The sequence below is a fragment of the Sitophilus oryzae genome, unplaced genomic scaffold, assembly GCF_002938485.1.
Source record: "Sitophilus oryzae breed Bouriz unplaced genomic scaffold, Soryzae_2.0 scaffold_1113_pilon_pilon, whole genome shotgun sequence".
In the NCBI taxonomy this organism is placed as follows: domain Eukaryota; kingdom Metazoa; phylum Arthropoda; class Insecta; order Coleoptera; family Curculionidae; genus Sitophilus; species Sitophilus oryzae.
In genome coordinates, this window is record NW_022145742.1 from 568195 (window position 1) to 593426 (window position 25232).

Here is a 25232-nt window from a genome sequence, read left to right on the forward strand (position 1 = left end):
CGACGGTGACAGCCTATCTATCGCTCGTGTCGCACTCGTTCGAAACCAAAAACAATAACACAACAATAACAAGACGTTGTCTGTCCGCATCTTCCAGCTATTTATGAATGAGATGCCAGTCTATATTTTATTCTAAGTCTATGGTATACAAACTTTAACGATGGCAACTTCATTGGTGTATAAGACTTTTGCCTGGGCAGCGAGTATTAACCATAAACTGTGCTCTGGGTCTACAGTTAATTTTTCGCTCGAATTTTCCTCCACTCGACTTCAAAAGACACAATATATTTTTCCATATAAATGACAGCGATCTTCGTTTCCTTCATAGCCATCCCCTGATGCCGTTTTTTTTTCGCATCATATTGTATTTTATTTTAGAAATAAAACACACGTAATAATACGAATCAAAATGCATCATCTTCCAAAACGCAGGGTATTTAACAAAGTTGACACAAAATTATAACCTATAATTTGGAAATTTTACAAGCGTCAAAAATAACTAAAATCTAAAGGCGAGTTCATACGCATCGGCGTCAGTTTATCGTTCATCGTTCCGTCAAATATTCATAAATTGAAATACGATCTGTCATTTTTTAAATAAACCAATAAAACTGGTTAAAAACAATTAAGACACGACGCAGGACGGATTTTTTATTTAAACCCATCCATAGATAGTAGGGTTAAAATTATTAGAAACTTTTTTTAGTAAAATAAATAGATTGGTATGGGACGAATCATCTGCTTTTCTTCTGTCATCGTCTGTCGAAATCTTGAAAATGAATCTGAGAAAAAAAAAATAAGAGTATATATTGCGAGGGTGTTTTACTTGGGTAAAATGTGCATGTAGTGCCAAAATATCATTTTACTGTCAATGACTGCGAAAGAAGACTGCCTCTGTCTGCTACATAATTATAGACGACTGCTATAAGACTGCCAAGAAAACGTACATGTAATTCCAACAATGAAATACCGTATCAATATTTATTCCAACTAACAATTATATTCCAACCCCTCGAAATACTGTCACAGTGACCTTTGTATCGATAACAATTTTGTTATTGAAAAGTCATATTATTATTGTCTGTTGGTTGTTAGGCAGTTATTCTAGCAGAGATGGTTTTAAGTCCAGAAGTTGTATCCGCTATAGTTGCTTTAATTGAAGATGATAGAGATCAAAATTATGTCGCTAGCAGATTTAGGTGTGCACAAAATATACTGCAGTCGCTTTCTCGAGACAAGTTCATATGCTAGACGTCAGTGAACCTTCTTATAAGAACTTCTAATCGATTTATTTTAAGCTAATCGCTAAGAAACCGTAGTTTGCCATCTTTTAAAATTTGTATTGAATTCCCCCTATGTAACGTATTCAGATGAACCAAAAAACAAACTATCGAGAAAGGATATAACTTAACATATTCCACAGGGTGTTTCAAACTCTTTAAAATATCAAAAGGATTAAGACAAGGGTGTTGCCTGTCACCAAGTTTATTTAAATATACCTCAACCAAGTTTAAAAGCAGTGGAAAAGCAAGTGTAGAGGCATGGGCATACCAATAAGTGAAGATTCTTGCTTATACACTTTGCAATTCGCTGACGACCAGGTTATTTGTGTAGGAGACAAAGATGACTTGGAATATATGACACGAAAACTTAAAGAGGAATACCAAGTTTGGGGGCTGGAAATTAATATTACAAGAACTAAATATCTCTGCTTTGGATCGGATCAAACAGCAATAAAACTGGATAATTGTAACGAATACAAATACCTAGGCGTTATTTTCGATAAATCCGGGAAAGACGACAACAAAATAAGCTCGAGAATAGTCAAGGCCAGAAATGTAATAAAATGTCTGAATAATATACTCCGAAGTAACGAAATAAGTAAAGACAGAAACCTAAGAATTTATGATGCGATAATCAAGAGCAGTCTGTTATTTAGGGCGGAAACATGGAGGTTAACGGAGAATAACAAAAGAAAATTACTGGCGGTAGAAATGGACGCGATAAGGAGATCAGCACAAATATCAAGACTTGATAGAGTACGAAACGAGACAATCAGAGACAAAATGGGTAGGCAGAAATTAGTTAGTAGTATAGTCAGTTATAGTAGAGGGAAATGAGAGTGCCCAACACGCGACTGCCCTCAGAAGGTACTAAACTGGCTTCCACAAAAGAAGAAGCAGGGAAGACCAAAGACAAACTGGATAGAGGGTGTCAAGAAGGCGATGAGCTCAAGGGATCTGCGTGACGGAGACTGGAATGAACGAAACCATTGGCGACTAGGCATCGCACAACATCGAAGGACGTTTTAAAAGCGATTCTTATATACTAAGGGCTGGCAAAGGTTAGTCTTGAGACGAGATTTCCGTAAGTAAGAAGAGTACAATGCGTTTATAATGTACTGAACAAAGAGAGGACAGTAAACACGTTGCCAAACGCATGAAATAAACCGAGAAACTGTGCACATCGCTAAGAGACGTGGAAGGGGATATAGCAGATTTGTCGCAGTTGACCGATCGACAACCAATACCTCTGTTAGTACTTAAAGTTCTAGGGAAGGTGTAGGTTCTAGGGAAATGGTGTCATGCGTTCAGCTTCACGTTATTTAATTACGTCTCGTGATACTTAATTTGTTTATTTATTAACGAGTCGTTGTAATTTTCCTATAGCTTGAATTATTTTAAGTGGAATTGAGTGGGTGTTCGATAGTGGTTGCGCTATTAGAACTCTGAAATCAAAAATTGATATCTCGAAATCTATTAGAAATAATAGATTGTAGTTTTTCAGAACGTTGTTAATATTTCAGCTGTATTTTCTTTGTAGACAGTATGCAGCGAAAATCTTTATCAATAAAAAAAAAAACACGATTGCTGAAAATTGCTATGCTCTAAAAGTATGGATGGATTGTTTACAATTTTTGAATGGAAAAAACAACCTTATCGAATTTTTTCTTATGTAAACATATTGTAAATATCCGATCTTGAAAATAAAAAAGTTTCAATATCTAAAGTGGTTCTTGAGTTATGGCCCTGTTATGTGTTAAAAGTTGAGTTTTTAAATTATCGCGATTACTGACGTTTTCTCGTTATAAAAAAAATGACACCCTAACGATATCCTTATAATTCCATTTCAGATGCTCAGAAACATGTCTAATGATTTTATCTAGTTATCTCTTAAAAAAAAGTCTTTTGAAAATAAGGGGTTTGCGATCGTGATTTTACTTTACTTGATAGGGAAAGGCGTATCGGCAACGCCGCAATAATGCTTACCGTTGCGCGTCAGCGTCGGTCGGTCGCATTTCTCTCACTCCGACTTAATTAAGATCCCTATGCTATTTACTTCCACACATGTAAATGCCGACCCAAAAAGTAACAGTTGCCAGCACGGTATACCAAAATATCAACATTTTGTTTTTCTTCGTATAATTGACAGATGGAAACTCTCATTTTTAATTTAATTAAGAAAGAGATACTTAAAGTCAAATAGTTTAGCTGCATATCAAAATCGGCCAACTAGAACAAAATATATTAAATTTTAAAATATATCAAAATTTTAAGGTTCCGGTTTTTCCTGTCGGGGAGTATGTATTTATTAAAAATATCATATTTTAATTCCTTTTCATTTTAAATTAATTAACTTCAAAACAAAGTCTAAACGTTTCAACATAAAAAGTTGGCGTTAATTAGATGCGATGAATGGATTTCACCGAATTTTCCGGGGAGTTTATTATTGGAACTGGGTTTATGAGCTCTCTGGAATATACCACCGATCTATTGGATCAAGTTTGGAAGGGAACATCCGGTTCGGTGCCGAATCTGGGGCAACGGAAACAATTGCCTAAAGCTGGAGGCGCCGCCCGCCCAAATATCTGGCTCTAACGTGTTTATTAAATGTCAGGAGATGAAACATCAATAAATGAAATATCACTGCTGAGAGCAGAAAAAACGAGCTGGGAATGATGCTTTTAATGGACAGAATTTTGCAAGTGCGATTATTATGGCGCTTTCTATTTCCGGACAGGGAATGAGTGGATTGGCATGCTATGGGGGTGGTACTATGATTAAGTCGCAAAAAAATCACCGTCCGGAATTTTTTTGGTAAGTAAAACAATGTGGTCTGCAAAATATCTAATATAACACAAAAATTAAATATAGATTACGTAAATAACACAAACAAAAATCAAACAACGACGGTTTACATTAGATTAATTTTCTCTATAAAGCTATAAATAAAAAAACTCTAAACTATCAAAAAAACTATAAAACTATAAATAAAACCTACAAAACAAAATCAAAGTTTTTCTAGTAGCACCATTTTGGAAAACCTGGCATCAATAACAAGCATCAACTTATTTTTTCAATATCTTTATGGATATTGATTAGAGTTAACCACTAATCTGTCCTGGCCAATAAGAACACTTTTTGTATTTGTGCTTTTAATTTAGGTCGAACATATTATAAACGATAAATCTACATAATTAAAAGCATACAAAGTGTTCTTACATGTCGGATGTCAGGATATTAATTAAAAAAATCAACCATGCTAGTCAATGACTATTTTCAAATTCTCGTATCTCGTCAAGCGTCAGGGGGGTACTGTCACAGTACTTTACCAACTCGCCCTTGATTTCGGATATGAACTTTTTTTGGCATGTGAAATTTGGAGATGTTCGATTGATAATGTTTTATGTGGAGAATATTTATTAATTACTAGTTAAAATATCGTTAAATTTAAAATAGACAGGGTGAGTCTTAAATAAGTGGAAATATTTTTCGCTCGACCCCAGAATCAGTTTTTCCTGAAAACAAAAATTCAAAATTTTGTGTTTTTCAAAAAAAAAGTATCTTCTTTTAATTTTTAGTTAAAAACATAATATCTTGATAATATAGCAAAGATAATAAATATAGCAAGAACAAAAAGAAAAAATATATCTAAGTATATCGGGTCAAAAATTATAAACCAAAAAATATTGTATATTATACAGGGTGCCCCAATATTCCATAAACATAGAACTACTACGTATTTTTGGAATCAAAATAAGTTCATTCGATACAATTTATCTCTATACAAAAGTCCGCTAGTGGGCATCAAACTTCAAAAAAATAAACACATTTTTTCAAATATTTTGAGATCCGTTATTCCGATTTGAATGAGATTTTGGGTGTCTATGTTTCGCTAAGTGCTTTAACATTTGAATTTCACAAAAACCAAGAAAAAGTACGGGAAGGGTGAAAACTATTCCCACCCCTACATAAATTTTAGTATAAATATTATCCAACTAATAAAAATAGTAATAAGTAAATTTTTCTTTCTAGTATCTACTACATCTTTTATCTCTTGTAAAAAAACGCCACATCGCATAATTTTTGAGAAAAAATTTTTGGAGAATTTATTTTTCCAAAGCAGACCTACAAAATATACAGGGACTTCCAATATTCCGTGGACATAGAACAACTACGTATTCTTTGAATCAAAATAAATTAATTGCACATAATTTACCTTTATACAAAAGTGCTTCGTTTGTCCGTTAGAGGGCATCAATCAAAAACAAATCATTATGTCTTTATTAAAAATTATGTCTTTATTATATTATGTCTTATATTATATTAATTAAATCTTTACGTGTTTAAAAATGACGTGACTTGAAATAAAATGACTTAAGTCATTTTATTTCATCATCTACATTATCAAAGATTTAAATCATTTGACCTTTATGTTGAATTTGAAATAAAATTTAAATCATTTTAATTTCAGAAATGACCTAAGACTTAAGACTTTTTTAAAACTGACTTGTGGCAGCTCTGCACCCTGTATAGTTATCTGTATTGTAACCTTGCAAATTTTCAAAATTTTAAAAAGTAAATCAATAAAAAATAAAATCTAAGATCGATATTATAAATATTATATTTTATAGGAGAGAGAATACCTATGCCTATTTTTTTATATCAGTAAGTAACAAAACTTAACTGCAATTTTTATAAAATTTATTAAAAAAAGCTAAATAAATTTGAGGGCTGTGATGACTTTAGGAGCTCTTTTGGTTTGATTTATTGCGTTATCTCAATATTCTGTATCTGACAGTTCGATTGCACAGTCAGCCAGTAAATTATTGATTTTCTTTCATTAATTTGATGATAAATTGAAAGTTAAATATCTAACAGACAGCATTTTTAGCGCACCATTTTGTATCTATACAGCTGATGTGACGGAGTGACAACAATTATTATACAGGGTGGTCCGAACTGTATTCCGGAAACTTCGGTAGCATATTCTGCAAATAAAAATAAGTAAAAAAGTTCGTATAAATGTATGCCCTAGAATGCTTAGTTGCAGAGATACAGGGTGTAGAAATTTGATTTTTATTTCGATTTTTTCCAAATAATTTATGGAGTAATGTCAATATTTGAATGAAAATTAGTGTCTGGGGGTTTTTTGGCATGAGAAATGTGATTTTGATGTCAATATGACTCTTGTTTGTAGGGGGCGCCACCTACATGTGTTTAACTGTTTTGAAGCGTAATAACTTTTTGTCCATACCTGTATAAAACTACCGAGCGAAAAAATATACACCTCTGTGTATATAACCGTTCTTAAGATATTTAGAATGGAAATAGTCAATACATGTCATTATTGACGAAAAATAAACACGTTGAGTAGATAGTTATTTCACTGAAATATTAAATTTGGGAATTTTTTTTTTTAAATTAATCATAAATTTTTCTGCAAAAAATTATGATAAAACAGTTTCTATTAAACTTTTGGCACAAAAACATTTCAAATTTATGATTTCAGTCTAATAACTATTTAGTCAACATGTTTAATTTATGTCAATGATGACAGGTATTGATAATTTCGATTCCAAATATCTCGAAAACCATTATTCGTAGCGATTTTTACCAAAAGACCTTTTTTACGTAGAAAACGTCGTAAATATATAATTTTTTACTCAGTAGTTTTATACAGGTACGGACGAAAAGTTATTAATCTTCAAACCAGTTAACAAATATGTAGGTGGCGCCCTCTACTAGTGGGAGTCATATTGTCATCAAAACAAATTTCTCATGTCAAAAATCTCCCAGACACCAATTTTCATCCAGATATTGACGGCACTTCAGAAATTATTTGGAAAAAATCGAAATAAAAACGAAACTTATACACCCTGTATCTCCGAAACTAAGCATTTTAGGACATACATTTATACGAACTTTGTTACTTATTTTTATCTGCAGAATATGCTGCCGAAGTTTCCGGAATACAGTTCGGACCACCCTGTATTTCAACCGTTAGAAAATAATATTTTTATATAATTTATAATTATTTTGTTATAGCGCTTTTTTGTAACCTATAATTGTGTGAAAAAAAACTAAATAAAATTAAGTATCTTCTAGTAAGTAGGTGTTTTATTTACTATAGGAAAATTAAAATAACTTTCGTTGCATATCATAATACGACCACCAGCAAACTCCATAAGACGACGTATGGTGTCATTGATGATGTGTAACGAAAGTTGTTCCAATTTCCCTATAGGTTATTTAATATATTTTATTAGAATGAGTATTTCTAGAACGGAAATTTTATGTAAGATTAAAGAAATATACATTCTATTCCTAGCGAAACAAGGTATTGACAGGCCTTACAAGGTATTGACAGAAACTCTCGCCAATATATACAAAGAAGTTAAAGTAAGAGTACGACAGGGAGACACTATATCCCCAAGGCTGTTTACAGGAACACTAGAAGAAATCCTCCGTCAATTGGACCGGGCCAACAAAGAATTAAAAATAGATGGAGAATATCTTAACCATCTAAGATTCTCTGAAGACATAGTCCTAATTGCGAATAGTCCTGAAGAACTACAAGTAATACTAATGAACTAAATATAGCCAGCAATAAAGTTGGTCTCAAAATGAATTTAGCAAAAACTAAAGTAATATATAATGAACTACTGGAAAAAAAGACATTCTAATAAATAATACAACACTGGAAATAGTAGAAGAATATATTTTTGGGACAACTAAAACACAGCTCGGGATCTCTACTACCAGAAATCAACAGGAGAATTAAGTTACATGGAGTACTTATGAAAGAAACTCAATCATATAAAAGAAACTCAATCATGAATCTAGAATGCCACTCTATTTAAAGAAGAAAACATTCGACCAATGCGTACTACCAGTCATGACTTATGCAGGCGAAACCTGGACACTTAAAACGGACATCATAAGGAAACTGTAGGCCGCACAACGCTCAATGGAACGAAATATGCTATGAATAATCAAGAAAGACTGCAAAAGAATAGAGCGGATACGACAAAAGACCCAGGTAATAGATGTCATCCACAGAGTCAAATCCCCCAAATGGCAATGGGCAGTACACCTGGCAAGAAGAAATGACCACAAAAATTACAGCATGATACCCACGAGGAATTAAGAGACCTAGAAGAAGACCGAACCTGAGATGGGATCATAATATTGGGAGATTAGCACGGATAACGTGGGCTCGCATAGACAACAATATACATAAGTGGGCCAAACTGCAAAGAGAGTATCTAAATATGTGAGGGAGGCTACACCATAATTGGAAATGGTTGAATAAGCTGAAAAGTATATTATGATTATGATGATGATTTGTAGACGAGTGTTACTTTTGTGGTGTTACTGTTACTACTTTGTACGTTTTGTAGGTGGTGCAAGAATCAAAAAACCTGATAAGAGGTTATTGGTTTGGTTTGGTTAATATCGTATTGGCAATACTGGGTCACACTGTAATATTTAGTTTCATATGTATTATCAAAAATGTATCTATCATTCTAATGCATTTTCAATCTGATCTGAATTTGATTTAAATAGGGATTTAGCTATAGACTAATAAAAACGAATACGAGCATCTGGCAATAAATTTGCCAATACCGACCTGACAGGATACAAATGAGAAATAGATCCCGAACAAATGTAAATAAATTGTGTTCTTTTTTCTTACGAGTCTTTCTTGAAGGTGAATCAATTGTCTTTTCCTTTTTAAAGTAATCGGAGAAGATTGTCTTCCCATTTATTTAAAAGAAATTCGATAGACTCACTGCGAGTTAGAAATTTCTTGTGTTATAAAAGAAATAGTTGTGCTTGTTGGGACAAAATAGGTATTAATTATATTTTTAATTCCTTCGGATAACTAAATTACCTTTTAGGTCCATATGTCATACAATACTATTTCGATGACATTAGTAACGGCTGAAAATACGCATTTATTGCAGTTAATTAATTAATTATTGTTAAAATATTCTCAATGCTAAAAAATGTCAATACCTCTGTGACGGATTCTTCTCTTCAAAAAAAGTCCTGTTGGTATTTTGCCACTGGCCACTGTAAGAAAATCTACAGAATAAAATAGTTATTTTTTTGTAAACACTGCTGTGTTAATCCAACGGCGACTAATTTTCAGCAGTGGTTTACTAATAAAAAAATTTGCCTAACGGACTTGTTTTTAATTTTTACTTATGTTATGTTTATTTATGTTATGTTTTTTACTTACGTTATGTTTATTTATGTTATGTTCTTTAAAATCAAAGAAGCGATTGCCATACATTAGTAATCTCTCCAGATGCATAAGCAATACATTTATTTTTATTAGATTGTATTACAAAACCTTTTTTGTTCTTTTTAGAAGCTATCGCTTCTTTCATTATAATTTTTGCGTTGTTAAAATACACACAATCAAACTTATATGGAATCACTCTTTAATTCTGACTAAACTTTTTACAAGGATAAAAATTGGTATACGACCTTAAGGTAAGGCTTTTTGTTGTAAATAAACATGATAATAACGACTGCTGCGATCTATTTTCTTTTGAATTTTGTGTTCAGTAGTAAAATCACGATTGTCCGGTAATTTTCATTCGATCTAAAAAAATAAAAAAAATGCCTTATGTTGGATTAACAGATGTATAGAGGGGAAGAATTATTGCTCTCACCGAACAAGGAATGCTCCAAAGAGACGTAGCAGAGATAGTAAGCGTTACCCAGGGTGTTGTATCGAAAACATATGCAAGGTATTTGAAATTAGGAACACACAAGAATAGGCCCAGACAAAGTCGTCAAATAGTCACAACTAAACAACAAGACCGCCTTGTGGGCCAAATTGCTAGAATAAATCCCAATGTTTCTCATCCAGAGCTACAAAGACAATTTCTGGCAGTTACAGACTTTTTAGTCTAAGGTTACAGGTGTGGACGTTTTAGTTGAAACCATAACAAAAAGGCTTCGTTCTCGAGGATTTTACAGTAGGACAGAGTTACGGATCTCGCAGTTATCTCGGCAAAATAAAATTGACCAGCTAAATTGATGCCTTCAACATCAAAACTGGACAACCGAGAACTGACAAAATGTCCTTTTTTCGTATAAGAACAAGATTTGGCCTAAGATCAGATAACCTTCGAATTTTGATTCTCAGAGCTCCAGAAAGACGAGCATGACTTCAGGCTGCCAAATCTGTACCAAGATATAAAGGAGGAACTAGAATGTTCTGGGTAGGTATTATACTGGGAGAAAAAACTCCATTGTTACCACTTTCAACAAAGTTTAACGGGTCGGAGATATGTTGACTTGGTGCTAGACCCAATCGTTAGTCTATGGAGAGCTGCAATTGGTTATAATTTTAACTTCTTGTACGATAGTGCACCTCCCCATACCAGCATGTGACTAGAGAATGTCTTGAAACGGGAAGGGGTCATAGTTTTGGACTGGCCTGCATGTTCACCAGATCTAAACCCTATCGAACACTTGTGGGACTAGCTCAAAAGAAGGGTTAGTGCTCGTCGAAACAATCCAGGAAAAAATGCATAGCTTATTGATGCAGCATTAGCAGAATGGGAAAACATACCCCAAGACAACGTTGATAAGTAGGAAGCATGCCATGCGAATTTCAGAAGCATGCCAGCGCGATTAGAAGCTTGCATAAGGGCTAGAGGTAGGACAAGGAATATTAAAATTATCAATTTTCTTTTTGTTTTTGCTTTTTGGCCATTAAAAATTTAAATCTTAATTTCGTTTCAGTGAAACCAAAAATACCATTTTGTTTATTTTGGGGAACTGATTAAATTTTTTATTGCTATATGGCTATTTTTCATTAAAAGTCAATTGGTAAGGACCGAGTTTTATTCATAAAACACAACATTTTCATAATACGTCTCAAAAATTATGGAAAAATAGATGATTCCATATAAGTTTGGTTGTGTGTATACCTGTGCCTCTTATTTTTCTTTAGGGCTATCGCTTCTTCCCTATATTTTTTGGCGTTATTAAAATTTATTCTGTGCCCTGTGTCCCGTGAATGCTGACAAATAATCTTACATTTGTTAAAATCGCCCTTCTTAAATAATCTTTATGTTCCTTTAATTCGAACATTTAACGATCTAGATATTTCACCTATATAAAATTTTATCATATTCCCACGTGGTATTTTGTGTATATTACATTTTTGTTTGTTTTCCAGTGTTCATTGATTTATTGTGGGTTAAAATGGATCTAAGTGTATTTTTGTGTTTTGAAAGGATGTTCATATGGTATATATTGTTTTCCTAAATTGTAAGTTGTATATATATTGTGTATTTGGTCAAAATATATTGGTGACCAATATACAATATTTGGTAAAAAAATATATTGTGGTATTTTGGTCATAATATATTGTGTGTGTATTCTGTCTATGATTTGGGGTTTATTTATTTCTTTTATTCTCAAGGCTATCAGGGCCGGCGGAAGGGAAATATTGAGACCGGGCAATTCATATATGGCGCCCCCAGCGTCTCTTCAAATGGAACAAGGGTGGCTCCATTTGTAAATTTGGAAAAAGCATTTTTACGAATAATTTGAAACCACACTTGGTATTTCGAGTCAAAATTGTTACAAATTGTTCGCCGTTAAGAACCGCATGTTACAATTTCAAATTAATCATATGCAGAAAATGTCAAAAGTTGTCATTCTTATTCATAGTGTCATTTTCTATCGCATAAAATATAGAAATATACCAAGGGTGCTATTTAAAAATCAAAAAGTTGTAGTAATTCCCGGTGAAACAGGAAGTGACCAAGAACAATTGAATACGTTAATTAATCCTAATTTATGTCATGCTATACCAACATACCAAATCGTTTTTCATCTGAAGTTATAGGAGTGGAGCCACTTTTGAGATTTTTGTATATAAAGCGCTATAAGAAATAGAATTCCAACTTGGCAGTCTCTTGGGTTCTGTATAAGTGATCTTTGAAAACATTAGTATTTAGTTGCAAGCAGTTTCATTATTTTTCTATAAGAATTTAAGAAAATTTTCGTTTCTTTTTCACAATCAATTATTTCGTGCAGAATCAGTATATGATCAGACAGATTTGTCGGCTTCAAAATGAGGATGCATTTCTTTGTAAGAAAATTTTCTTTGTGTAATTTCTCTAATGAGGAAATTCCACTATTCTGCTACCATTTTCTGTATATTACTTCATATTCAATCCGGAACAATCAAAACCACCAAAAGATTGTTATCTTTTCCCACTATTGTTAATAAATTAATTTAATTAATGAGGCAAACTTATAAGCTTTTTTTGATAATAAGAATATCGGGATCCTCTTCAGCATCTTGCAAATGAATATTTGCCTCATATAATGTTAGGGCATCAGCCATTAATAAGAAATAAAGGTTGTGGGTAGTAGAAAAAAAGCTATTTTGAATTTGGTCAGTTTCTGCTGTCCGTGGACCCAAAACAGTTTGTTAAGAAATTTCTAAAAACGAGAATTATAGAAAGAAGGGCTATTTTACAAAAAGTTGTTAGTTTTGAGTTATAAGTAAAATACCACGAACAAATCAAATTTATATTTCTTTATTATATTTTGTTTAGGATGCTTAATGAAAATGAGTTCGTAAAATCCCAGTTTCAGAATAGAGCACTCTAAAACATACAGAAAAGAAGAAATCAAAACTATCCCAAAGCTTTCGTGCTAATGATTTTTTGAGCATAATTTCAGTAAACTATAATAGGATACGTCTAGCATATACTACCTGTTTATAATGTTTAGTCAGATATTTCTTCCCTATGTGGTATGGTAATTGCTAATATTTTAATGTAGGAATTGATAGTACCGATTAATTATTGATCTGGTTTTTCATTACTATTTGTTTAGATTACTGTTTTTAAATATTTTAGTTGCCGTTCGTCCGGCCCTTCCGCCGGCCCTGAAAGCTATTATATTTAATAATTTCTATATAGAGTCGGAAAAAAAATGAATTAGTCGATTTCTCTTTGTTGACAAGCCACTGCCGTCAAGCAATCTGGAATGGTTGTCTTCCGATTGAGAGGGGCTGAAAAAAATGGATTTCTCCTAAGGGAAATCACAAAGAGTCTGACATTACAGCTACTTTTAAATTATTGTCTAGGGAAGTCAAAATAACAGTATCGAGGTTTCATAAGATTGATGCTTTTTTCTTGATAATGGTTTGTTGTATTAAAAAAAGAGGAACAATTATCCTGCAAAAATTAATTTCCCGCTCATGTGAAAGCATGTGTTTAATAAATTGTGCTGGCATTACGAGTATTAATGATAAAGGTCCGCGCACATGATCCGAGGATGCACAGTTCGGATGGTATGAATCATATGTGACCAAAAGTGTGAGTCTCAAACTGGCTCTCACCCCTATAACTTTTTATTTTTTCAGAGATTTGCATATGTTAGTATATGACATAAATTAGATTGACTGACGGTGATTCAATTGTTTTTGGTCACTTCCTGTTTCACTGGCAATGACTACAACTTTTGATTTTAAATGGCAACTTTGGTATTTTTTTACTTTTATTTGATAGGAAAATAACACTCTAAATAGAATGACTTATCATATGTCAACTTTTGACATTTTCGCATATAGTTTATTTGAATTATAACTCAGTGAAGTTCGTAACGAAAAATTTGACTCAAAAATACAAAGTGTGTGGTATCAAATTATTCGTAAAAAATGTTTTTTTCAAATATGCTAATTAGCCACTTTCCTTCCATTTGAAAAAATTGAGATATGATTAAAAATACGATTTGAGCATTTTCTAACTAGCCAGGATAAGACGCTAAAAACATTAGACGATCAAATCTATTTTTCCAAGGCTTCTTTATTAAGAATTAGTGTTTTTAACATAACCATGGCACTCTAGATTAAATTTTAAAATACGATTTTTTATTAAGCGTGAATCTCAAAAGTTGACATATGGTATGTCATTCTATTCAGACTGTCCTTTTCTATCGAATAAAGTAAAAAAATACCCAGGGTGACATTTAGAAATCAAAAGTTGTAGTCATTTCCGGTGAAACAGGAAGTGACCAAAAACAAATGAATACGTCAATCATTCCTAATTTATGTCATATACTAACATACCAAATCTCCTTTTTTTATCTGAAAAAAATTAAAAAGTTATAGGGGTGAGCCATTTTTGAGACGTACCCGGTATACTTATTGCTCATGGGTTTTCTCTGATGGTTTGAAAATACCACTCAGATGTAAAAAAAACGTAACGAAAAATATTTTCTTCAAATTTAAAGTATTATATTTTTTTTAATTTTTAGTCCCATTTTCATATTTTTTTTAGCAAACTGTATATAAATATATCTACTTTAATTGATAAACTCTAAACTAGTTTTTTGTATATACTTTAGTATTTTGCTTATTATACAGGGTTAATCAAAAGGTTGTTTTTTACCCTATATTTAAAACTTACAGTCTTTTTCAGTGAGAACCATGTTTTTCTGAGCATTTCGTTTTTTGGATCATGTCAACACATGCCTTCGTTAATTTTCAAGAGCGATATGAAGTTGCATCCAATCATTTGCATTTTTGTCAAGTATCATTACTTTTTGATGTTATTTTTTAATACGACGACTTCCCCTAGGAAATGCAAGACCTTGTCGGGGAAGCTCCTTGTTATATGCTGGAGGAATCTCCTCTAGCACTTTAGCTCGGTATAACACTGAGAGAAAAAACGTTGTAAAATCAAAAAAAATGCTAATGAATCAAATAAAATCAAACATGTTTTGGCCTCATTAATGGCCATAATTGAATTAATAAGATATCTATTGATTTTATGCATATACTCGTACATATAAAACATACACGATCATTGTCATTGTTAGTGATATATCAGATTTAGAATAAAAATGCTGCCTATTTGATTTAAAGAAATATACATTTGTTTATTAGTGTTTTCCTTTTGGTTTTCAAATACATTCCTTTTATTTCAAGCTTTTCTCTTTATATTTTCAAATGCAATGCTTAATGATTTATTAATATGTCACTTTGTTTAAAGCTTGAGTTGATTTTAATCGAATAGGATCAGTACTAAAAATTTAAATGAAATAAATATCAAATTTATTAGGAAAATAACTTTATTTAATATTGTAAATACAATTGTATTGAACGTCTTCCAAAATAAAAAAAAATAATAGATATAAGGTTATCCTAGTGAATTTTGTGTAGTGATGCATAGTTTTTGTAATGTCCTGAAATTGATCTGTCTTTATTAGATTCCTTCAAAGGTCACAGAGATTCTAAAAAAGAAACAACGTTTAGTTAAATATATGATATACTTTTCTCCATCTTAAAACTGGAGTTGACCTAAAACAGAAACATTTCTATACAGGGTATACAGGATTTGCAGGTTTTCTGAATTGTATAATTGCAAAAAACAGTATTTTTAGGTTCCTAACGCCACTTTAGATGAGAAAACCGCGCTATGTTGAATTTAAAAAAGTGGGGTTCTTAAATTTCTTGAAAGACTCGAGAGTCAATCACTCATTCTTTCGCCAAAAAATATTGTAGTAGGGTAATACATTAAATTTTCCACCCTGTACAAATTTCTGTTCTGTACAGGATGAGTCAACGATAAAGTCCATTATCTCAATAATTGTTTGGAGGTTTACAAATAAATGTGAAATACAAAAGTTATAGGGAAGGTTAAGATACACGTTTTAAATTATTGTAGAATATACTGGGTGCTTCATAAAGTAAAAAAAATAAGGAAGGTTGGAAAAATATATTTTTTATTTATTTATTAATATCTTAATATTATCGAAATATATTTACTCATATATAATATATTATGTAAAGTGGTCAAAAGAAGCCAAAATGCAATATATACAGGGTGTTCCATTTAAAAAAACATACCGATCCACTTACACATTTTTGAGCCACCCTATAGAAGTTGAAATATTTTCCTGAAATACATCCTCGTACATACTAGGTTTGGACTTAAACAAAATTGTGAAGTTTATTATTCTAGGAGCTACAGATGGCCCGACGCACTACTGCCGGACCCTGTATATTATAAAAAAAAATATTATTAGATAATAAAGTTGTAGAATTTTACGTAGAATTTAAAAAATGAAAAAAAATAGGGTGCATTTAAAAAAAAAACATGTTATATCCGCAACACTTTTTTGAAGCACTCTGTATATTCTACAATAATTTTAAAATGTGTATCTTAACGCTCCCTATAACTTTTATATTTAACATTTTTTGTAAATCTCAAAACAAAGGAGATAATGACCTTACTCTATCATTGACTCACCCTGTACATTCTGTAATGTTCATCAATATATTTTTTTTACCTTTTATACTGGTACGAGCTGTAGTAAGTTCCACCTTTTTAACAATTTTGCTAGCTTGACTTCGTATTCCTCTATATCTGAATTCTCATTATCTAGCTATATATTACTTTGCAAATTTCAATTGTTGAATTCGTCCAGCGTTAAATTCAAAATCACAATGCATCATTTCGGCCGGCGTCGTTTCCAATCACTCTTCAAGAAAACCTTTGGCCGCCATAATGCTACGGAAATAATATTAACGTTTGATCATTCTAAACAACTACTTAAATAACACATTACCTGTAAACGATACAATTCTCCTTTTTGTCGCTAACAACTGTCATATACAATAAATATCATTGTACTATTCAAAATAATGGAACGCGACAAAAATCATACATCAACGTGTGGCTGATCGGGCTTATCTCGTCAATACCGCCAAACACCATCTTTCGATATTAATCACGTGGCAAAAGCCTAACAGAAATGTTAGAAATTCTTATAGAAATAAAATACTATCATCAACTCGAGGGAGGAGGGTCATGGCCAGGTCCTCACAATAGGAATTGACTTCAAATCCAAGGAGGCAATAGAGGAAGAGGGACATATCCTCTATTATAGATATGGGACAACACCGGTATTAGGTCTAAGGAGAGACCAAGTTAAAGAGGTGGAGAAAATGGAGACAGATCCTCCAGCTTCCACCTCATGGGTTCCTCAGCCGGGGGCAAGCTCCTCGACTGTCAAGAGCAGCACGGAGGGCCAAACTCTAACCGTGGAAGGGTGTGTACCGTCGGAGGAAGAACTGTTGTCCAGAGGAGGATGGGAAATACCCTGTCCCCTCTACAACAGGGGTATGATGGGTTATAAATTGTGTGATGACTCAAGGAAGGGGGGCACAATAGATCTTTAAGGTCGCAGTGATTAACCCCCCCTCGGGCTCATAATGTCGTATTCACAATTACATTTTGTATACCAACGGTTGAATATGGGGTACTTAGTGTAGAAGATTGTGCAAAAACCAAACTAAATGCTTCTTTTAATTATTATTATTATAAAAACAATTACTTATATGAGATGTACATTATTATTTTCCATTTCCATAAATAATGAAATAAATTGGTATGTGGTCCTTTGAACTAATTCTATTAATACATACAAGTCCTGTTGAAAAAAAAACATTAAAGATCTTTTATTTATTTATGAACATATTAATGAAATTTCATTAAAGGCAAGGACGGACAGAATAAGATACTTTTGTGACTCCAAAGTAAGTCTGCCCATTAAAGCTATTTACGCTATATTAAGGAAACTTCAAAGAAATACTTTTTTGTAAAATCAAAGGAGAAGACGACGAAGGTTTTCGCTAGAAAAAATAAATATGATATTTTATATAAAAAATAACACCTTGTCAGAAAAAATGTATAAACCTTTTGATTTATATTTCTTTTGAAACGAAACACCCATAATAAATAATGAAAAAATTAATTAAATTTAACAATATGACGTTACACCAATGGCGCCAAATAGAATGCAAATTGGTTTTCTGTTTAAATTAGGGTTTCTATACATACAAGTTTTTGGAAATTCCGGACAAGTGAGTTCTGAAATCCGGACAAAATTCGGATTTCATCGAAAAAACAAATTATTGTTTATGTAAATATAAATTTTGTTTATGTAAAGTTTTTCTAGGAGAAAACATCTGACAGTGAGAGTTGTTGTCTGTCATTTTAATTCACAGGTATACTGTATTTTTATCACTGTTTGGATTTCGTCTTACGATATTCTTCCTTGGCTCTTTGGATAGACGGGCAGACTTTATGTTAAAGTAACCGTGTTAAGTATACTCTTGTACCTTTGAAAGCAATTAAGATTTATACAACATAAGTTACAAATGACATCAGAGTATCAGAGTTTGATTATCTTTTTTTAATAGAAGATAAAACTTTGGGCATTTCATTAATTACTTCACACTTTCGTTTTGGCATTATTAAATGCTTAATTTTATTGGTAAATTAAATACTGTTTGTTATACCGGGTGCGTCTCAAAAGTGGCTCACCCCTATAACTTTTTTATTTTTTCAGATACAAAAACGAGATTTGGTATGTTAATACATGACATAAATTAGGATTGATTGACGTATTCAATTGTTTTTGGTCACTTCCTGTTCTACCGGAAATGACTACAACTTTTGATTCTTAAATAGCACCCTCGGTATTTTTTTACTTTATTTGATAGAAAATGACATTCTGAATAGAATGAAATATCATATGTCAAGTTTTGACATTCTCGCTTAATAAAAAATCATATTTTAAAATTCAATTTAGAGTGTCATGGCTATGTTAAAAATACTAATTCTTAATCAAGGAGCCTTGGAAAAATAGATTTGATCGTCTAATGTTTTTAGTGTCTTGTCCTGACCAGTTAGAAAATGCACAAATTGTATTTTTAATCATATCTCAATTTTTTTAAATGGAACGGGGGTGCCTTATTAGCGTATTTCGAAAAAGCATTTTTTTGCGAATAATTTGATACCACACACTCGACTCGGTATTTCGAGTCAAATTTTCGTTACGAACCGCAAGTTATAATTTCAAATAAACCATATGCGAAATGTCAAAAGTTGACATATGATATGTCATTCTATTCAGAGTGTTATTTTCTAATGAATAAAATAAAAAAATACCGAGGGTGCCATTTATAAATGAACAATTGGGATTATTTCCCGTAAAACAGGAAGTGATCGAAAACAATTGAATACGTCAATCAATCCTAATTGATGTCATATACTAACATACCAAATCTCGTTTTTATGTGAAAAAATAAAAAAGTTATAGTACTGAGCCCTCGGCTGAGCCACTTTTGAGACGTACCCGGTATACTTCCAAACATGAGCTAAAGTCTCTCCGTTTGAGTCGGGAAAGATTTCGACAGATGACATTCAAAAAATGACAGAAAATATAACTTACTTTAATGAATTAAAATGACAGACACAACTGACACTGTCATGTATCTGTTGCGGACCCGTGCCGTGTGAACTCAGCCTTAGGCCTGGCCACTCGCCTATGACTCATACGCCCAGCGATGCCGACGTTCTAAGAACGAATAAGAATTGACTAGACAAATCTGGATTGTCTGTTTCTCTCCTATATAATCAGACGCCGGGACCTAAGAAAGATGGAGATAAATAACCGATCGACGCGTACAGTTACAATCGCCGCGCTAATTCAAAATAAATTTCTGTTAGATAAATAATTAGATAAATTGTAAATAAGTTATAAATAGTTCTTTAAGTCTTTTAATCGTTATTGTTTTTGTTAAGTAGTGTTAAATAAATTGTGTTTAAATAAATTGTGACTTTCTATCCACACGGAACCGACGAAAAACGTAACATATCGTTGGTCATCACAGCTTTACGTCCACGAGTGCATCGAAATCGAAAAAACTGACCAGAGAGATATGTGTGGTTTCGAACATTATCGGATTATTAGGGTATGATCGAAAAAAAACCGGCATCCAGTTGGCTTGGAAATGACGACGTTTGTGTAAAACATGTTTGTGCCGTAAAATGGTCCTCCTAGTATTTGCTACATTTTTTGTCTCTTGTAAAAAACGCTACAACGCAACGCATTGCTTTTGAGAAAAAAATTGAAGAATTTTTTTTCAAAACAGTTACAAAATATACACACATAGAACAACTACGTATTTCTAGATTCAAAATAAGGCGAAATAAGGTAACTGCCGTTAGAGGGAATCGATCAAAAATAAACCCGAAATTAATTTAAAATTTATTAATTTTTTAAAGCTTTTTATGCAGCTTATTGTTAAATATCATTTGTGATACTAACCTAAAATTCCATATTTTTGCCAACTAGATAAATATGCGCTCCATAGCTTGATGTGACAAAAAACATTTTTTGAAAGTCAGCTTCGACAAAAACATTTTTTTCCTCAAAATGTATGCGCGAGTGCGTTTTTTTACAAGAGACAAAAAATATAGTAAATACTGGGAGGACCATATTACGAAAAAAAATCGGTAGTTGGAAGGGATGGAAAGTATTTATACTAAAATTTATATAGGGGTGGGGGTAGTTTTCACACTTTTTGGAGTTTTTCTTGATTTTCGCGAATATCAAATGTTAAAGCGCTTAGCAAAACATAGGCACCCCAAATCTCATTCAAATCGGAATAAGGGTTCTTAGTGTATCTGCAAAAATGTTTAAATTTTTTTAAAGTCTGATGCCCTCTAATGGACAAACGAAGCACTTTTACATAGAGGTAAATTTTGTCCAATGAACTTAATTTGATTCCAAAAATACGTAGTAGTTCTGCCGGGTGGTGCATCGTCGTTGAAAACATAGGAAATCCCATGTAAATTTTGAACTGTCCAAATATTGGCTCCCCTATTAATTTTACAGCAAAGTTGTAAATAGGTTTTTTAAAGGTGTGCGTATGCTGAATATACACATGCCAAATTTCAACAATTTTGAACAAGCCGATTTTAAGTAATTTAAAAAAAACTGCATCGATTTTTAAATTAAAGGTGTTCAGGTAACAATGCAAAAACAGGTAAATGCCGACGCACAGTGGGGCCGATTGCCATTTTTGCGGCCAGAACCTAATAAAACAGAAGTTGCTTTTTCAAAAAGTTTTGATGACCATAGAATACAGAAAAAACCGAAATATTATATTATGCACAGAAAAAAATTTTGGATGCAGATCTGTAACCAGTGAAGGGCAGTAATGTCGAAGGTTTAGTTCTACCGTGTATAATAATTGCAATTTGTAGAGCCCGAATAATAAGTAAAATTTCTTGGTTAATTTTTAAATACAATTAATTTTTTGCATTTTTTATAAAAGTACTATACTACTTGACTATTTCTAGCTATATTTTGAAAAAAAAACTTTTTCACTGATGCATACTAAATTAATTAATAAATTAGTATAATATAAAAAATAAAATATGCTATTTAACCTTGAGTTTTGTTGAGTGCCCAAAGTTGCCCAATTTATTGGCTGATGTTTTTTGAAAGATTGGACATTACCCTTCATGTATTTGTTACCATCTTGCGCAACTTGCGCAACTTTAAAAAAAAATATTTTTAAATGTAAATTATGTCCCTGGTACTTTGAGTAATAGATACTATAGGTCTTTATGATTTATTTAGATTAAGTTCGTGTGATTTTAATAAAATCTGATACTCATGAATCGCCTGTAATCAAGCAAATAGTTCGGGGGTCCAAGGGTCCAAGACCCTTCAGTCCCACCCCACTTCAAATCTACAAATTTTGTGGGTTTTAACTGAATTAATGCTTAGATCCAGGCTTAGATAATATACAATGTCCCCACTCCTTTTTTATCTTTTTAATGGAACAACATGGAGATTTGAAGTAAGGCAATATGTTTAAAAATATTACGTTTTAGTCTAAATATGACAGTTTAAAATTTCAAGATGGCGGCTTAACTTATTAAAATATCCGCACGTAAATTCAAACTATGATATGTACTAAAATAATGAACCGATTTTAAAAATTTAAGCATTTAAACAAATTATTTTTAACTAACCTAACCTAACACATTACATAACGCTAAATTTCAAATCTTTTAGTTGCTCCAATCCAAAAAATAGAAGGAAAAAAAATTCCAGCACCCAAAACCACCCTTTCTCAGAAATGGTTATTAAAATTTTTGGAACCCCCCCATTATCCGAAATTAATTTTTAGATGCCTGTAATAGGTACTCGAAAAATCTAGCCCGTACTTTCTTGATTACTTGCCGACTACTCATTTTGAGACATGTGAGACCACGATTGAAAATAATTATTTTTTTACTTCTTCAAAACTAGAATCCAGAAACAATATTTATTTTTTTATCAAAGTTGTTGGTTACATACGGATAAAAAAAATATCAAACAGACCGATAAACAGACAGAAAGACACACAGACATGCCACAAGACAACAATATTCGAAATGGCTTGCAAGGCAAAAGCGTAAAAGTTTTGTCATCCGGGTATTTTTTCTCACATTATATTGATGAGCTAATATGATGGGTATATACGTGAAGTATAATTTAATTAACTAAAATTTTGAAGATTGACTACCTAGAAATTCAATTAAGCAAAAACTGTTAAATTCTATATATTTTTGGTTGATTCATATATCTTTGAAGGTTTTGGCCAGCGATTCTTCAATCAGCCCCACCGTGCGACGTACCTAAAGTTGTCATCCTATAATTTTGTCAATGTCAAATTGTATTTTCTAACCGTTATGCATGTATCTCATTCAAACCAGTTTAAAATTACAAAAATACATTTCGGGAACACTAAGCATAGGTACTATAAGGTAGTAGTGCAGACAGCTCAAGAAATTACATTTGATAATTATTTAATAATAGGTTGATATAGTCTATCCAACGAGAAGATCCTTGACAGTGATAGATGTGTCTGTCATTTTAATTTCAAAGTAGTTTATTTTATTTTACAAAGAAATAAGTTGGTACAACTGGAACGCATAGCAGGAAATTAATATATGTATTTAAAATTTGACTGACAAGTGATTACTTCAAAATATTGTGAAAAAAACTGTATAAAACTGAAAAAATGTAATCGAGTTATTTTATTTAATAAAAACGGTATGTGTTAATACAAAACAAACAAGAACAAGACACCACATACCAAAAAAATACAAAAAAGAACTATTTCTTACTTATTTTCGTTCAAGCTTTATGAAAGTTCCCGTATTTATGATTATATTTATCCACATAACTTATGTACAAATACAAATTTGTAATATTCCGCAGGAATAAATAAAACAACACAAATAAAACAAACTATTTTATTATTAATAACACTTACCAAATTTTATAGGTACCTTAAAGCACACTTAAAGGTTGATTAATTAACTTTAATCTTAATTTTTTTAAACCAGTACCTTTGGCATTATTTTTCTTGTGCAGTACTAAAATCCATTATTTACCTATTGTGTGATGTCGATATTTTACAGCTACTTCAGTTTTTAGTATGTGTTTAGTATGGTCCTTCTACCATATTCGATATGCACTTATCTACGACGAGATGGTATACGAACTTTAAAGATGGTAACTTTATTGGTGTAAAAGACTTTTTGCCTGAGCAGCGAGTATTAACCATAAACTGTGCTCTGGGTCTACAGTTAGTTTTCACTCGATTTTTCCTCCACTTGGCTTCAAAAGATACAAAACACACGTAATAACACGAATCAAAATGCATCATCTTCCAAAACGCAGGGTATTTCATAAAACTGACAAAAGTTGACACAAAATTATAACCTCTAATTTGGCAAGACTTTGACAAGAGTCAAAAATCTAAAGGCGAGTTCATACGCATCGGCGTCCGTTTGTCGTTCATCGTTCCGGCAAACCAATGAAATTGAAATACGATCTGTCATTTTTGAAATAAACCAATAAAACTGGTTAAAAACAACAAGTGACGACGCATGACGGATTTATATTTAAACCCATCCATAGTTAACTTAAAAATTATTAGAAACTTTTTTTAGTAAAATAAATAGATTGGTATGGGACGTCATCTGCTTTTCTTCTGTCATCGTCTGTCGAAATCTTACCTGAGAAAAAAAACAAAGTATAACTTAAGGTATGTTGACAATTACTGGTTTTGCATTGTTACTTGTTCAGTTTTAATTTAAAAATAGATGCAGTTTTTCATAAATTATTTAAAATCGGCTTGTTGAAAATTGTTCAAATTTCGCATGTCTATTCAGCAGACGCAGACCTTCAAAATTCAAAATTTGCATGGGATTTCCTGTTTCCAACGACAATGCACCACCCGGTGTGTCCACGGAATATTGGGATGCCCTGTTTATGTGTACAGGGTGGTCCGAACTGTATTTCGGAAACTTCGGCAGCATATTCTGCAGATAAAAATAAGTAAAAAAGTTCGTATAAATGTATGCCCTAAAATGCTTACTGTCAGAGTTACAGGGTGTAGAAGTTTCATTTTTATTTCGATTTTTTTAAAATAATTTCTGAAGTAACGTTTTTTGATATGAGAAAGTTGATTTTGGTGTCAATATGACTCCTACTAGTAGAGGGCGCCACCTACATGTGTTTTTACTGTTTTGAAACGTAATAACTTTTTGTCCGTACCTGTATAAAACCACCGAGCGAAAAAATATACATCTCTGTGACTTTTTACGTAAAAAATATCTCTTTGTAAAAATCGCTACGATCAACCGTTTTTAAGATATTTAGAATGGAAATAGACAATACATGTCATTATTGACAAAAAATAAACACGTTGAGTGTTGAGTAGATAGTTATTTCACTGAAATAATAAATTTGGTAAATTTCAATTTTTTTAAATTAAACGTAAATTTTTCTGCAAAAAATGATGATAAAACAGTTTCTGTTGACCTTTTGGCACAAACACTTTTCAAATTTATGATTTCAGTCTAATAACTATTTAGTCAGCATATTTAATTTATGTCAATGATGACAGGTATTGATAATTTCGATTCCAAATATCTTGAAAACCATTACTTGTAGCCATTACTTTTACCAAGACCTTCTTCACAAAAAAAACGTCGTAAATGTATATTTTTTACTCAGTAGTTTTATACAGGTACGGAC

General features: G+C 32.1%; 1 protein-coding gene across 1 annotated transcript in view; it reads right to left on the reverse strand.

The window, feature by feature from the left end:
* The window catches only part of LOC115882779, a 64609-nt gene that overhangs the window by 38825 nt on the left and 552 nt on the right, over nt 1-25232 (reverse strand). The gene's annotated exons all lie outside the window — the stretch shown is intronic.